Raw genomic sequence first — 17828 nt, 5'->3', positions numbered from 1 at the left:
CAGTTTTATAAAATAATACAAAGAAATCTCATGTGCTGTTTACCCAATTTCTTCCGATGGTAATATCTTATAAAATTATAGTACAATTTTACAACCAGGAAATTGACATTGATACAGTTGAGATAAAAGATTTTTCTATCACCCTGGATCCCTGATGTTGGCCTTTTATAGCCACATATACTTCCCTCATCTTAATCTCTGAATATTTATCACTTTTTCCTTTTATGGATGGTACTTTTGGTGTCAGTGTAATGCTTTGCTTAGTCCTGGATCACAAAGATTTTCTCCCATTTTTTTCTAAAAGTTTATAGTTTTGTATTTTACATTTAAGTCTGTGATCCATTTTGAGTTAATTTTTGTGTAAGGTGTGAAATTTAGGTTAAGATTTATTAATTAATTAATTTATTTTTTTGAGATGGAGCCTCACACTGTCGCCCAGGCTGTAGTGCAGTGGCGTGATCTCAGCTCATTGCAATCTCTGCCTCCTGGGTTCACGCAAGTCTCCTGCCTCAGCCTCCCCAGTAGTTGGGACTATAGGCCTGAGCCACCATGCCCAGCTAATTTTTATTTTTATTTTTTGTATTTTTAGTGGAGACAGGGTTCACCATGTTGGCCAGGATGATCTTGATCTCCTGACCTCATGATCTGTCTGCCTTGGCCTCCCAAAGTGCTGGGATTACAGGCATGAGCCACTGCGCCTGCTCAATTTATTTATATTTATTTATTTATTTATTTTTGCCTATGTATGGCAAAATACATAGGCAAAAATAAATAAATATTTTTTTTGCTTCAGCACCATTTATTGAAAAATCTGTATTTCCTCTGCTGAATTGCTTTTGTACTGTTGTCGAAGTCAGTGGGCATATTTGTGTGTGCCTACTTCTGGGCTCTCTATTCTGTTCCACCGATCTATGTGTCTATCCCTCCACCAACACCACACAGACTTGATAACTATAGCTACATAATAAGTCTTAGATGTGGAAGATTGATTCCTCCTACTTCTTTTTTTTTTTTTGAGTTGGAATCTTGCTCTGTTGCCGAGGCTGTAGTGCAGTAGTGCGATCTCAGCTCACTGCAACCTCTGCTTCCTGGATTCAAGCAATTCTCCTGCCTCAGCCTCCCAAGTAGCTGGGATTACAGGTGTGTGCCACCATGCCTGGCTAATGTTTGTATTTTTAATGGAGACAGATTTTCACCATGTTGATAAATTACATTGATTCCTGGAATAAAACCACTTGATTTATAATTCTTTTTATATATTATTGTATTCTATTTGCTTATATTTTGTTTAGAATGTTTGTGTCAATATTCACAAGGGATATTTGTCTGTAGTTTTTCTTTTCACAAAAGAAAAAAAATTGTTTTGGTATCAGGGTAATATTAGTTTCATTAATTGGGAAATGTTTCTTTTATTTTCTGAAAGAGATCATACAGATTTGTATTAATTCTTCATTAAACATTTGGTAGAATTCTCCAGTGAGGGATATAATTCTGGATATTTCTTTCTTTCTGGGGAGTTTTTAAGTTACAAATTCAAATTTCTTTCTTTTTTTCTTTGTTTTTTTGAGTTGATGTCTGACTCTTTTTGCTAGACTGGAATGAAATGGCACAATCTCGGCTCACCACAAGCTCCGCCTCCTGGGTTCAAGCAATTCTCCTGCCTTAGCCTCCCAAGTAGCTAGAAGTACAGGCATGTACCACCATGTTCAGCTAATTTTGTATTTTTAGTAGAGATGGGGTTTCTCCATGTTAGTCAGGCTGGTCTTGAACTTCCCACCTCAGGTGACCAGCCTGCTTTGGTCTCCCAAAGTGCTGGAATTATAGGTGTGAGTCACTGTGCTTGGCCTACAAATTCAATTTTCTTAATAGCTACAAGGCTATTCAAATGATCTACTTCATATTGGGTAAGTTGTGGTAGTTGGTATTCTTGAGGAATTTGTCAAATGTAAGTGTCTAGAGTTGTTTGTAGTATATATTTATTATCTGTTTGATGTCTACAGAATCTTTAATGATATCCCCTGTTTCATTTCTGATATTGGTAATTTGTATCTTCTTTCTTTTTTTGTTGTCAGTCTTTCTAGAGTTTTGCCAATTTTATTGGCCTTTTTAAAAGAATCAGCTCTATGTTTCATTGATTTTTCTATGTTTCAGTTTCATTGATTTCTGCTTTTAATCATTATTATTTTCTTTCTTTTGCCTATTTTAGATTGCTCTTCATTTTGTAGGTCTTGAAATGAAAAAATATTGATTTAAGACTTTTAAAATTTTGAATATATCCATTTAGTGTTATAAATTTACGTTTCAGCACTGCTTTACCTATGTCCCACAAATTTTGGTATGTTGTACCTTAATTTTCTTTTATTTCAATGTATGTTTAAAATTTTCCTTTAAACTTCTTTTTTGACTTAGGGATTATTTAGAGGTGTTTTATTGAGTTTCCAAGTGTTTGGAGAGTCCCCTGTTACCTTTCTGATAATGTTATTTAGTTTGACTTCATTGTGGGCAGAAAACATACTCTGTATAACTTAAGTTCTTTTAAATTTGTGGAGGTTAGTTTTAGGGCCCAGGGCATGATCTTTTTTGGTAGATGTTATATAGGTACCTGAAAAGAAAGTGTATTCTGCTATTGTTTTTATTTTATTTTATTACATTTTAGGTTTTGGGGTACATGTGAAGAACATGCAAGATTGTTGCATAGGCACACACGTGGCAGTGTGATCTGCTGCCTTCCTCCCCATCACCTACATCTAGCACTTCTCCCCATGCTATCTCTCCCCAACTGCCCTCCCCCAGCTGTCCCTCCCCTATTTCCCCCACAACGGACACAGGGAGGGGAGTATTCTGCTATTGTTGAGTGGAACGTTCTATCAATGTAAGTTGGATTCTGTTGGTTGATGGTGTTGATGAATTCTTCTATGTCCTTGATCATTTTCTGTCTGGTTATTCTAACAATTTGAGAGGGGGTATTGAAGTCTCTAACTGTAATTGTGGATTTGTCTGTTTCTTCTTTTAGTTCTATTAGTGTTTGCTTCATATATTTCGCAGCTGTGTTTTTTACTGCATACCCATTTAGAATTAGAGTTGTCTTCTTGGAGAAACTGACCCTTTAATTATTACATAATGCCTTTCTCTGGTTCTGGTAATTTTCTTTGCTTTGGAATCTACTTTATCTGATACGATATAGCATATCCTGCTTCCCTCTGATTAATATTTGCATCAGACATCTCTTTTCATTTTGTTTTTTACATTCAGCCTGCCAATATTGTTGTGTCCGAAGTGAGTTTCATTTAGACAGCAGATAGTTGGGTTATGTTTTAAGATTTGCTCTCCTCATGTCTGTCTTTTAATTGGTCTATTTTGACCATTTACATTTAATGTAATTATTGATAGAACTGAAGTATTCCATTTTCTTTTTTTTCCTTTCTATTCTCATTGCCTTTTCATTTTTCTGTTTTTCTTTTTCCTGACTTCCTGTGGATTACTTGAACCTTTTTTAGAATTCCATTTTGATTTATCTCTAGTGTTTTTATTGTATCTCTCTGTGCAACTTTTAAAATGGTTGTTCTAGGAATCACATCATATTTATATATCTTAACATAGCCTAATGGTGTTGTCAATTTACAAGTTCAAGTGAATATGTGGAAGTCTTACCTCCCTTATATCCCTGTACCCTCCCCCATTTATAATATAATTGTCTTAAGTATTTTCTCTACACCCATCTAGAATAATATAAGACAGTGTTATCGTTTTGCTTTAACCACAATATACGATTTAGAAACTCAACAGGAGAAGAAAGGACTACTGTCTTTACCTATATATTTGTTTATTAAGTTTTTTTCTTCCTAATGTTCCAAGATTATTTAAGAGTTTCTTTTATGTTTACAGAACTTCCTTTAGCTACCCTTTTAGGGTATGTCTTCTAGTTTTCCTTCATCTGAGAGTATGTTGATTTCCCTTTTATTTCTATAGAACATTTTTTGCTGGATATGATTTCTGATTGATAGCTCTTTTCTTTCAGCAATTTAAAAATATTGTAACTTTTTTTCTGGCCTCTGTGGTTTCTGATAAGAAATCCACTATCATTCAAATTCTTTTTCCCTTATAAGAAAGTATCATATTTTTGGGGGACTCCTTTCAAGATTTTCTCTTTGTCCTTAAGTTTAATTATAATATGACTTGACATGGATTTCTCTGGGTGTATCCTGTTTGGGGTTTGCTTAGCTTCTTCAATTTATAGATTTATGTCTCTTGCCAAATTTAAGAAGTTTTTTAGTCATTATTTGTTTGAGTACTTCTTAAGGCCCACCATCTTTCTCCACTCCAACTCCATTGACATGAATGTTGGATTTTCTGTTATTATTCCTGAGACATTGCTCATTTTTTTCTAGTTTATTTTCTCTCTGTTGTTCAGATTGGGTAATTCCTATTGTTCTATCTTCCAGTTTACTGTTTAGCTCACTTACTGAGATTGTTATTTTGGTTATTATATTTTTAGTTCTCTAATTTCAATTTGGTTCTTCATCTCTTTTATTTTTTTGATGAGACTTTCTAGATTTTTGCCTTATTCATGTTCATCATTGCTCACTGAAGCACTATTTTATGGCTGTTCTAAAGTATTTTCTTTAAATTTTTATATTTTGTGGGTACATAGTGGGTATACATATTTGTGAGGTACATGAGATATTTTGATACAGGCATGCAGTGTGAAATAAACACATCATGGAGAATGGAACATTCATCCCTTCAAGCATTTATCCTTTTCACAAACAAACCAATTACATTCTTTAAGTTATTTAAAAATGTACAATTAAGTTATTATTGACTATAGTCACCATGTTGTAAGAAATAGTATGTCTTATTCATTCTTTGTAACTATATTTTTACCCATTTACTAATTCTACTTCCTCTCAGCCCCCTCATTACCCTTCCCAGCCTTTGGTAACCATTCTTCTACTCTCTATCTCCATGAGTTCATTTGTTTTAATTTTTTGATCCCCCAAATAAGTGATAACATATGATATTTGTCTTTCTATGCCTGGCTTATTTTGCTTAACATAATAATCTTCAGTTCCATCTGTATTGTTGCAGATGACTGGATCACATTCTTTTTTATGGTTTAATACTATTCCATTGTATATATGTACCACACTTTCTTTATTCTTTCATCTGTTGATCATCATTTAGGTTGCTTTCAAATCTTAGCTATTGTGAACAGTGCTACAACAAACATGTATGCAGATATCTCCTCTATATACTGATTTCCTTTCTTTAGGAAATCTCTCTACCCAGTAGTGAGATTGCTGAATCATATGGTAGCTCAATTTTTAGTTTATTGAGGAACCTCCAAACCTTTCTCCATAGTGGTTGTACTAATTTGCAATCCCATCAACAGCGTACAAGAGTTCCCTTTTCTCCACATCCTCACTGGCATTTGTTATTGCCTGTCTTTTGGATATAAGTCATTTTAACTGGGGTGAGATGATATCTCATTATAGTTTTGATTTGCCATTCTGTGATAATCAATGATGTTGAGCACCTTTTTATATGCCTGCTTGTGATCTGTATGTCTTCTCTTGAGAAGTGTCTATTCAAATCTTTTGCCCATTTTTAACATCAAATTATTAGATGTTTTTCCAATAGGGTTATTTGAACTCTTTGTGTATTCTGGTTATTCGTCCCTTGTCAGATGGGTAGTTTGCAAATATTTTCTCCAGTTCTCTGGGTTGTCTCTTTACTTTGTTGATTGTGTTTTTTTCTGAGCAGAAGCTTTTTAATTTGGTGCAATCCCATTTGTTTATTTTTGCTTTGGTTTCCTGTGCTTATGTAGAACTGCTCAAGAAATTTTTGCTCAGATCAGTTTCTTGGAGATTTTCCCCCAATGTTTTCTTGTAGTAGTTTCATAGTTTGAGATCATCAACTTAAGTCTTTAATCCATTTTGGTTTGATTTTTATATATGGTGAGAGATAGAGGTCTAGTTTCAACTTCTGCATATAGATATACAGTTTTCTCAGCACCGTTTATTAAAGAGACTGTCATTTCCCCAGTGTATATTTTTGGCTCCTTTGTTAAAAATAAGTTTACTGTAGGTGTGTGGATTTGTTTCTGGGTTCTCTATTCTGTTCCATTGGTCTATGTGTTGATTTTTATGCCAGTACCATACTGTTTTGGTTACTATAGCTCTGTACCATAATTTTAAGTCAGGTAATGTGATTTCTACAGTTTGATTTTTTTTTTTTTTTTGCTTCATATAGTTTTGGCTATTCTGGGTCTTTTCTGGTTCCATATACATTTTCAGATTGTTTTTTTTATTACTGTGAAGAATGTCATTGGTATTTTGATAGGGATTGCATTGAATCTGTAGATTTCTTTGGGTAGTATGAACATTTTAACAATATCGATTTTTGCAATCCATGAATACGGAATATCTTTCCCTTTTTGGTGTCCTGTTCAATTTCTTTCATCAGTGTTCTGTAGTTTTCATTATAGAGATCTTTCACTTGTTTAATTCCTAGGTATTTAATTTTATGTGTGGATATTATAAATGCTATTACTTTTAAAATTTATTTTTTATGTTGTTCACTGTTGGCATAAAGAAATGCTACTGATTTTTATATGTCAATTTCATATTCGAGTTTTGTAAACTGAATTTATCAGTTCTAATAGTTTTCTTGTGGAGTCTAGGTTTTTCCAAATATAAGATCTTATCATCTGCAAACAAGGATAATTTAACTTCTTCCTTTTCAATTTGGATAGCTGCTCTAAAATCTTTGTAGGACCATTCTAATATCTCTCTTTCACCTCAGCATTGACATTTATTGATTGTCTTTCTTCAGTCAGTTTGAGATATTCTTGGCTATTGGTATGAGGAATGATTTTTCAATAGAAACCTGAACATTTTCCTTGTGCAGGGGCCATGCTAATCTTCTCTGTATCATTCCAATTTTAGTATATGTGATGCCGAAGCAAGCACGAAACCTGAACATTTTCATATCGTGGTCTCAGACTCTTCATTTCATTTAAACTTTCTGGTTTTGTTGGCCTTTTTGGTACCACTGTGGCAGGGGACGAGGGTGGGGGTTACCACTTTATTATTGCAAAGTGAAGGTAAAGACCATGTTCTTTACTTTGTCCTCTGTTGACAACTGACACATGAGGGGGCTGCTTCTTATTACTGTGAAGTGAGGATTGGAGTTCTGGCTCCCCATGTCATCTCCATTGACTCTACAGTGAAGGTGCTTTATTACTGCTGGATAGTCATGAAAACTTGGACTCTTTATTTGGCCTCCACTAGCACCACCCCAGAAGAGAGGAAAAGAGCCTCTTGATACCTGTCGGAAGACAGGGTAGAAGTTCAGGCTTCTAGTGTTGTCTCCATGGACACCATGGTGTGAAGTGGGTTGGCAGCTTGTTACTGGCCAGTGGGATTGAAAGTCTTAGCTCCCTATATGACCTTCTCTGACATCACTCCAGAAGGTGTGTTAGACACCTCATTACAGTCCCTCAAGGGTAGAGAAATGGCTTCTACTTGGACTTTGCTGTCATGGGTAGGAGTGGGCCACAGGTTTTTGTTTGTTTATTTCTTTATTTTCTGTGATGTTTGTTGGTAGAGGAGTGGTTATTGTGTAAAATTTTCCTGTCTTGCTGGGCTGCTCCTTCTGTGGAGGTGTTTCTGGTCTGTGACTTTGATTTTCTGGGTTACTGTTTTGTTTAGTTCCAAATCTGAGATATATGAGGCAAAAAAAAAAAAAAAATTCCAGAGAACTCACCACTCTGTTAGTCCTTGGGCTTTGGAGTCTTTAGCCAGTCTGCTTACCTCTCTGTACTTTTCAGTATCTTTTTATCTTCATTTCATATATGATTTCCAAAGTTTTTAGTTGTACTTAATGGGAGAAATAGATATGTCTAAGTATGTCTATTCCATCTTCCCGGAAGCAGAAATATTGAATGAAAATACTTTAAATAAAAATTTTGTATAAAGCTGAATTTTCACTTAATTTAAAAGAATTTAATTATATATTTTAAGTATTTTTATAAAAATAAAATAATTTAACCAGACATGGTGGCTCACACCTGTAATTCCAGCACTTTGGGAGGCTGAGGCTGGTAGATCACCTGAGGTCAGGAGTTTAAGACCAGCCTGACCAACATGGAGAAACCCTGTCTCTACTAAAAATACAAAAAATTAGCCAGGTATGGTGGCGCATGGCTGTAATCCCAGCTACTTGGGAGGCTGAGGCAGGAGAATCACTTGAACCTGGGAGGCAGACATTGCGGTGAGCCAAGATTGTGCCATTGCACTCCAGCCTAGGCAACAAGAGTGAAACTCCGTCTCAAAAAATAAATAAATAAAACCATTTGTAGTTTTGGTATTCAAAATCTGTTTAGTTGACAATAAAAATATTGGTTTCATATATATCACTCCTACATACAAATTAAAGGGTAATATGATTTGTTTAATATTGCAAAATATGCCTCAGCTGCTACCTGCATCTGTTGTAAATATGGTGTTAATTTGTGAATATTCTAGAATATCAAATTAGAATATAAAGTTAAGGAAGAAAATAGACATCTGGTACTATTAGGAAACAATGATTTGGCATGCAAGAAGTATTACATTTAAGCTGAAAGGAAGAATATGACAAGTTAATCTGTCTTTTCTCTTATACCTAAGTCCTTCTGCTGCTCAAACTGTCCCCATGGTTCACCGCAGGACAAACTCCACAAACCTTCCTGGAATTCAGATGCAGCTGCCTTCTGTTTCAGGGATATGGGCAAGAGATGAGAAATGTTTCCCTGAGGCCCAAAGAGTACTAGAAACAAGAGTGAATGTTTGGGGTTGTGGGTTGCGCTGCATCAGACCCCACGTGATGGAGGTGCTCATATCCTCTTCAATAAGTGTATGTCTGTATAATGTAAGAAATGAGAGAGCCTCTAACATGTAGGTCTGGGGCAGGGACCCTCTTACCCAGAACATAAAGGCAGTGCTGTCTCCCATTGGGCAAGTTTGGTTAATACTTTTAAGCTACTTACCATATTTTAAGGGCCTTCTTTCTCATCTATTTTCTTGTAATCTGGTGTAAGACTATTAACAGGGTAAATGAAGCAAAATAACCATTTCCACATTCAACTGAGAATTAATATTAGGTAAACACAGATCAGGAGATGATGAGGTTCTTTCTCTGTAATTTGTGTTACAGTTTTAATGGCACGGCACCACTGTGTCTCTGTGTATAGAAACCATGTGGACAGAGAAAGATAGCTCTCCCCCGATTTGTTGGAAAAAGAACTTAATATTTTTTAATAGTCAATTTTTTAAAACTAGAGTCAAGCGCTTGATAATTAAAAATACATCAAGTGACCGAGAATAGTACCAGTGGTGTGTTTGGTTAGGTGACAGGATAATTGCCAGCCCTTATCTTAAGTTATCAGACTTAAATCTCCTTCCCATTTATTTTTAATTGGTTCTAGGCGTCCATCTATCCTTACTTTTGTGTCGAATGTCTTATATGAGCTAAGCCCATCTCCAATGGATACAATAAATCTTTCTATCTGGTTCATCTTTGTTTTTATGGTTAATATTTTTAAGTTATAAAACCAGACTCTTCAGAATGTGAAATATAGGAGTAAGTGTTTGCATTCCAGAATTACTCTGTCGATGTCTGAGAAAAGGCATTATTAGCTCTTGGGCATTAGCTTTTTTTTTTTTTTTTTAGAAATCTTTTTATTTATTTATTTTTATTTTTTTTTTCTTCCCCATTTATTTATTTTATTGCATTTTAGGTTTTGGGGTACATGTAAAGAACATGCAAAATTGTTGCATAGGTACACACGTGGCAGTGTGATTTGCCGCCTTCCTCCCCATCACCTACATCTGGCATTTCTCCCCTTGCTATCTCTCCCCAGCTCCCCACCCCCCACCGTCCCTCCCCTGTGGGCATTAGCTTTTTGAATTACATTTTCAAAAAGCTCTGTCTTAAATTTTTAAAAATATTTTTATTTTCTCTGCTTTTAACTCCTGTTGATTTTTCACAACTTCCATAGCAGATATTTCTGAAAATTTGGATCTTTTCATAATGATTTCTTCTTTCTCCCAGATTGCCAATTAAATAGTGACCTGGTTTAAGGCTGTTACTTAAAGCTGTAATGTTGATGCAGAGCGTTACATGGTCCTGCTCACTGGCTGTGGATAGTGGATGAAACCTTTTTAGGGCAGAGAGGGGGTTGGAGATGCCTATAAATTTCTTATTAGGTTGGAGATGCTTCTAAATATCTTATTAAAGTTATAAACCTTATCCTCAGAAAAATGCACTTAAATGCCTACAGTTTTAGGGGAGTCACAGACATCCTGCAGTAGTAGTACCTAGCTTTCTTATAGTTTCCATGACCTCAGATTAAGACCATTCGGTGGCAGAGGCATTTGCAGCAGTTATAACATAGTGATGTCTTGGATTACCTACAAGATGCAGTGTGCTGATGCTGTTTGGGCATGTAGATTGAGGTAGAAAGTTCATTTTATTAGCCATGAATGTAATTGGAGGCTCAGTGCCTAAAGGATAGTGGGGAGAGAATGCTACAAATCAGAGATTGGGCTTATAAATGAAATGAGAGTCTTGCTCTGCTTTCTAATGAATTAGAATTAAAGTCATAATTATATTGGTGAAATGAAGAAAAAGGATCAACATTGAAAGCAGCTGTCTTTGAAAGCTGATGCTTCTAAAGGAGCTAAAGGATTTTGGTTCCATTGCACACCTAGATGGGCTTCAGATATGCAAAGCAGGGGAGAGAACTACTGTGCTGTCAGCCAGAAGTGGGAAGAATTCTCAGGGGAGAGAGGGAGAGAGGAGCTGTGGTGTTGCACATTAAGGCATGGCCAGTGAGAAATCCCTGGAGAATGTTCAAGAAATGGGACATCTAGTATCAGATGTTAGGTTGTTTGCTGTGAGGTGAGAAAATGTAACCCATTCCTCATGACCTACAAACCATCAATAAAAATTCTGTTAACGTGCAACGCTTGTAAAAATGATTGCTTTTAGGTGAAAGGATAGGGTTGGGTGAAGAAGGTGCAGAATTAAGGAGAGAAGAGAATAAGAATTCAGCAAGGGCAGGAAATTGGGGCCAAAGGTGAGAATAGAATATAAGCTCCCTTGAAATTTGCAGAAATCTCAAAGGAGGCGTTAGATTTTTTCCCTTAGGCATAATATAGGGGTTTGAGCCAAACAGATGTATATTTTAAAGAGCTTAGTGACCTGCACTGACCTCTGAGAAACATTTGTCTAAAGCTTTTACCTTTCTAGAGCACCATTATATCCATTCCCATCATTCTCCCTTGTCTGCACAAGCAGCTGAGTCTTTGCAGGGCTGGCAGGGGCCTGCCTTCTTAGTCTTCTGAGGTGGTACCTGCCCCAGGAAGCAGAGACTGAGAGAGAATGCAAGAGTGCTTTTAGAACGTGTGGGGAGAGAAGAGATTAATGCAGCTCTGAGAGTCAAATAAAAATGTGGGTGGGGCCTGAAAATTGGAAAAGCATTTTAAAGCTTTATTAAAAGGTGCCTAGTTTTGTCATATCTAATTTCCAGGTGCGACATCCCTGGGTCCTAAACGTGCCACTTTAATTTTTTCTGGGAGGAAATGTCCTGTAAGAATATGATGACCTGATCTGACCCCGATCTCTCCCAGGAATGTAGAGCCTTGAGTTTTGTGGGGCAAGAAGCAAGGTCTTGTCAGGTCGAGGGGTAAAGTAGAAGTGGGGTGGGCCGTGATAATCCCTTTCTTCTTTTAGTCGTTGTCTGACAGGGCTAAGCCCTAGGACAAATTTGGTATGCTGACTTGCGCCATCTCAAATAAAAATAGGATAAGTACACCTCATTTCTCTTGCTTATTAGTGTGCCTTGTCCATGCTTTGACTCTGCACAGGAATTCCTTCCTGGGGAAATCTTTAGTGCTCTTTGAATGGTCTCTGGGAGAGGAAGGGAGGAAGGGGGAGGCTGATGCAGAGCCATAAAAGGTGGAAGTGCAGGGCCTGAAGATAAGTTAACTGCCTGACCTGTTGTTCTTTGGTCACATGACCTGCATTCTCAGCCCTTTTCTACAAGTTTTCTGGAGACCTGGGGTGACCCCCTTCAGAGTGGGTGAGGACACGAGCTGTGACTGTACTAAGTGTTGTATTGCATCAGGGACACTTGCAGGGTTGGTGGGGGACATGGAAGTGTGGGGGAGGGGAATTGGCATCCCCTGTTGATTGGCGGTGATGACTCAGTACTGATGCATGCACTAGGACATCATGAGTGCATTTCACCTGGAATGATCCACTTGACAAGTATTTATTGGGGGCAGGTAATATGCCAGGTGTTAGGGATGCAGAAATGAAAATGGAGCCTATGGCAATTTCTGTTCTAGGTGGTGGATTACAAATTGGAGCAAAGGCTTACAAGACCATATCTGACTTGGACCCTGTTACTTCTCCACTCCAACTCCCCCTACTTTATCCTGTGTTCCCTCTCACAGCCCCAGACGCACTAACCTCTTTGCTGTTCTTAGAACACCTCAGGGTCTTTGCGCTGGCTCTTACCTCTCTGTACCTAGTTGCTCATCTCCCTGACCTCTTTCAGTGTTTACTCAACTGTCTGATCTCCCTATTAAAAGTGTGACTGGTTCTCCTGCCAATACTGCTGATCTCTCTTATTTTGTTCTACATTTTCTTTCTAAAGCATTTATCTTCTTCTACCATACTATCTAGTTGATTTATTATGCTTATTTATTTATTATCTGTCATCACCTTCGAAAATATGAGCTCCACGAAAGCAAGCATTGCTGGTGCATCCCCAGCACCTAGAAGAGCATTGTTGAATGAATTAACAGGCTATAGTGGGGGTTTTGCGAAGGCATCCTGCCCCTCCCCTTTCTGGATCAGGCCTTTTCAGGGCTTTACTTGAGCTCAGCTCTCCCTCCATCTCTTGAATCTCACCCTCAGCAATTTTATCAGGGAAGATCTTTCAGGTTCTCTAAGCAAGCCTGGCTGCATGAGAAACTTCTTTCCTGTGGAGCCTGCAGGAAAAGCAATGCAACTAAGTAGAAGAGGGGACACACTGTCACTCTAGGAAATGTTTTTAGGAACTTAATTATCATGGCTTTGAGATAACTCAGCAAAGGAAGTTTTTGAAAGAAGGATTTTGCCTTTCATTTAGAGATCCAATTCCAGTCTCCCAAATATGATCTAAATTTTGCTCATCCATCTAGCTCTGATTCTTCTTCAAGAGGACACACACACACACACACACACACACACACACACACACACACCTGCTTCTATCCCTTCAACATAAAATGGAATGTAAACTCCGTGAAAACTGGAATCTCATCTGTCTTGTTCACCATGATAACTCCAGGGCCTAGAAGATTGTCACCTGGAAAATCATAGGTGCTCAATAAATATTTGCTGAATGAATGGAAAGCTCAGACCTCATCAGAAGGACCTAGTTTTTCATATTTTCTTATTTTTCAAGAAAAGCCGGATATTCATATGTTAGGTATGCTCTCCCTATGTGGCAATTTATTTAAAATCATTAAAGTACTTTCTTAGTCAAATAAATTACATCTGCAGGATTATTTGTCCTGCCAGCTTCTGGTTTGGAGTCACTGCCCTAAATTCATTGCAGATTCTATGCTAAGTATTTTGGAGGGAGGAGGGAGAGAGGTTGGGAATTTTAAGGGGAAAGAGGTAAGAGAGGAGACAGGGGAAGACTCCTTTTCTCAATGATCAGAGAGTCCCACAAGGAGTAGGGACCCCTACTTTTCTCCCTGACAATGTCTTTGCTGAGGTGGTGAGATTTCAGAAGGGGGCAGGGCCACAGGCCCAGGGGGATTGGGGGTCACAGTTCCTCTTTAAGTTTACATGGAAGTCGTGGAGAGGTAAAATTCCAAGAGATCACCAGGAAGGCACAATGTAGTTATAAGGCAGGAGGGGGCCTGCCAAATATTTTGGGTGTCCTAAGCATCCCCAGTCTCTTTGCATAACCCTAGTGGATGGGTGGGGGCTGCAGTAATGACTGGACTGGATTTCCCACCAGACTGGAGGGAACAGGACTCAGAGGCACATTAAAACAAAAGTAAATAAAGCTGTAGGATTATTTCTTGTACACCCAAGTTTGTGAACTAATATTCATAGTACGTGGTATTTTGTTTCTGTCAAAGTGGGGAAGACAGATGGGAAGGGAGAAAGTATAACAGACTTGGCCCCAACACAGGCTTTTAGTCTCATGGTCCCCTTGAGTTTTCTTGGGCACCTTTCAGATCAGCCTTGGACCGTGTCCTCCCAGATGAGTCTGCTGGTTTGAACTCCCATCCAGACATCCCGAGTAAGGGCCTCATTTGTTCCAAGGCCCTGTTCCTTAGGAATTTGCAGTCACAGCATTTGCCACATATGTTCCGGCAGCAGGGGTGAGGCCGAGGCATCACAGGCCTCTTATGGTCCGGATGAGTGATGATCAGTGCCAAATGCATAGCATCCCTTGGTTGGCTGTGGCCTCAATCCTCCTAGCTTATAAACAGGAATTCCGAGGCTCTGTGAGCTCAGTCCTGTGAAGAATACAAAACCTTCTTGACCCTTTTCTTGTTCTAAATACCTCTCTCCTCCTCGGTCCTCTTCCTTTACCCCTTCCTCTAAAGAGTGGCCTGGAGAGAAGGAAACCAGCTGGCTTAAGCTGGCAGACAGGGTGAGATTTTTGTGCAAATAATTTTCCATCAAATGGGAGCCGGAAGGTGGAGGTGGAACTGCTGCTTCCATCTCGGAAGCAGAGTTGCTTTCTGGCAGAGAGCTTAAGCAGGCAGCAGCACGTAGGTGCACCTTCCCTTTCGCAGACTCACCTGTCTCCTGGCCCTACCTACAGAAATTCCAAGGGCTTGTGAGTTAAGGCTGAAGGACTTTCCGTAGGGGTGGGACTGCTCTGTGCCGCTGGAATGTTTTCCTTCTCCCCAGAAGAGGTGAGTGCACACAAGTATGAAGTAAACCAAAAAGCTCCCAACTTTTTCTGAGGACTGGCAAACTGCAAAATACATTATGTGCTTGAGCAATGGAGGAAAAATATCCTCAGGTTGAGTCATGCCTGTGCCTTTCTCCATATCTCACCCCTCTAATCCCACCTCCTCATCTTGGATAAGTAAAGGAGGGAAGGAAGGAGAGGGAAGGAGAGGGAGGGAAGCCCCAAAGTCAGGTTTGGAAGTGGTTTGGCCAGGAACCGGGTGTAAGATAGGGAAAACTGTCTTTATTGAGGGCATGAATGTAACTGCCTTAGGGGGATTTGAGGCCTGCTCATGCCAATCGCTATTTATAATATAGGGTGTGCTGTATCCACCACTGGAATTCAGACATGTCTGGGCATCTCTGTCAAATTGGTCCCATGAGATAGGCAGGGACTCAGGAATCTACTGGAAGAATCTTCATCCTATGGGGACAGAAACAAAGCACGACGATCTCAGCCACGTAACAGGGCCTTAGACTTCTGAGGGGAGGAGTGACAGTGTGAGCCCAGTGTCTGTTAGACACATCTGTCCCAGTGCTGGCTCCATGCCCTAGTGAGAGAGGACTAGCTGCGAGTGTAAACTCCCAAGATGTCGAGCAGGAGCATCTCTGCTTCGGTAGTCCTGAAACACTTCCTAACTGCACATGTGGACGGGGGCATTCTCTTCCATATGGTGCCATAGATAACCGGTGCCTGTGGGCGATGAGGGTACTATGGGAAGTGCTTTTTGGGAGCCACATCATTGCTGATCGAAATGGTGGAGGGCACATGCAGGTCAGCTCTGAAGACTCCCGGAACAATTTGGGTGGAGTTTGGCAGGGTGGGCATCTGGTTTACCACATCAACAGGATTACAGCAGCCACAATAGTAATTCCATCTTGCATTTCAACCAGAATGGACTTTACAGAAATTTTCACATATATGTTTTTATTTGACCCTCATGACCTCCCATGTGGTAGAAGCAAGCGTAATAATCCTCCTCAGTACCAAGTGGGGCTGGACTTGACACCTTTGAGGACACTTCAGCTCCATCACTCCACCATTCTTGGGGGTTGTCCAAGGGCCCACCTTGGGCTGTTCATTAGGTAGGCACACTTCAGAAGCTGTGAAGTCAAGACACAAGCATTGCCTGGGGGCCTCCTCCCTGCCTCGGGTTCTGAACAGGAGACAAAACAGTAAAGAGGGAGATAAAAATATTATTTTTATTACTGCTAGAGGCTAAGTGGGAAGAAGCAGCTTACAGTGATAAACAAATGGCCCTGCTCTCTGAGCACAGGACTGGGCAGACATGTCTACCCTGTCCCAGGAGGGGACACTTTTCCAGGTAAAACTTTGAGCATAAGAAGGCAGAAGGGAACAAGAAGAAACAGAGGAAGGGGCTGGGTGACTCTGTCTGGTGCCTCCCTCTAACTCACCAACCAGGTGAAGGTGGGAAGGGCCAGGAATGTCACAGGAATGGTTGTCCCTCCACGTGGGAGAATCGTCAGAGTTAGGGAAAACATGTTTCTATATGAACAACTGTACTATATTGACACTCAACTTCTCATGGGGCCAGGCCCTCTACACTGGCAGGAGTGGCTTAGTTTTCTGGCCCATTGAGAGTTCATTGCCATATTAGGATTCTCCAGGGAAACAGAACCAATGGGATATGTAGGAGATATGTGTGAGTGTGTGTGTGTACAGAGAGAGAGGGAATGTTGGGGACGGAGACACCAATACAAGTAAATATACTGAACAAAATGAAATTATGAAGATTTATATTAATCCTTGGATCAATTAGTACCTCTCAATCATCTGGCATCTGTGGACCATGCCCTGAGTCATGGGGCTTCTTAAATATTTTTTGTATTGAGAACAAGAACAACTTGCTTCCTGATTCAACGGGTAGCAGAAGTGTCTGCTATGTGCAATGCCCTGTGTTGTGGAGGACATGAAGGGAAATGACATGTTGTATCTGTTTTCTGGAAGCTCAAGGTTAAGTTGATGATGGCAAAGCATAACATAATGATGCATTTAAGAGGATGTAAGCCAAATGTTGTGGTTTGAGGTGGGGCTAATTCCCAACTAGAGTCTGAAGAAGGCTCAGTGGAAAAGAAAACATTTAAATTGTACATTGAAGAGTGAATCGAATTTTGAAAAGTATAATTTAGGCTGGGTGTGGTGGCTCAGCCTGTAATCCCAGCACTTTGGGAGGCTGAGGAGGGTGGGTTGCCTCATCAGGAGTTTGAGACCACCCTGTCAACATGGTGAAATTCCATCTCTACTAAAAATTCAAAAATCAGCTGAGTGTGGTGGCATGTGCCTGTAATTCTAGCTACTCGGAAGGCTGAGGAAGAAGAATTGCTTGAACCCAGGAGGTGGAGGTTATAGTGAGCTGAGATCGCACCACTGCACTCCAGCCTGGGCAACAGAGTGAGACTCCATCTCAAAAAAAAAAAAAAAAAAAAAAAAAAAAAAGCAGAAATAAAAAAAAAATATAATACAAGATAGGTTGAATTTGGGGGAATGTGGAAAATTCGGGTCTTGCTGGGTTTTTTTGTGTGTGTATGTGTTTGGGGGGGGCAAAGTGGGGAGGGGGATGGTTACAGGGGCCTTCTTGAGGCTGAAATGTGGGAAGAAAAAATTTAAAGACAGAGTTCAGTTGGGAAAGATAGTTTATGGTTACACTGGGAAAGGCATTGAATGTTGTGCTAAGGAGTTAAGACTTCCTTCTGAAGGTAATGGGGTGGCAATTCACTGTTTTTAAGTACAGGATGGACACACAGACACACACACACACACACACACACACACACACACACACACACACACA

General features: G+C 39.4%; 2 long non-coding RNA genes and 1 other non-coding gene across 3 annotated transcripts in view; 1 reads left to right on the top strand and 2 right to left on the bottom strand.

Moving 5' to 3' along the window:
• The window catches only part of LOC116560297, a 232072-nt gene that overhangs the window by 20355 nt on the left and 193889 nt on the right, over positions 1–17828 (top strand). The gene's annotated exons all lie outside the window — the stretch shown is intronic.
• LOC116560345 lies at positions 6864–6971 on the bottom strand. Its single transcript, XR_004272928.1, has one exon. It is a non-coding gene; the product is annotated as a U6 spliceosomal RNA (small nuclear RNA).
• Positions 15922–17828, bottom strand: part of LOC116560300 — a 7809-nt gene continuing 5902 nt past the window's right edge. Inside the window, exon 2 of the long non-coding RNA XR_004272897.1 lies at positions 15922–16172. This is a non-coding gene — a long non-coding RNA (uncharacterized LOC116560300). The remainder of the gene's footprint in view (positions 16173–17828) is intronic.

The sequence above is a fragment of the Sapajus apella genome, unplaced genomic scaffold (assembly GCF_009761245.1).
Source record: "Sapajus apella isolate SASKATOON/1434 unplaced genomic scaffold, GSC_monkey_1.0 scaffold25, whole genome shotgun sequence".
Classification (NCBI taxonomy): Eukaryota; Metazoa; Chordata; class Mammalia; order Primates; family Cebidae; genus Sapajus; species Sapajus apella.
The sequence above is the reverse complement of the archived record's forward strand: the minus strand, read 5'-3'. Positions and strand labels throughout refer to the sequence as shown.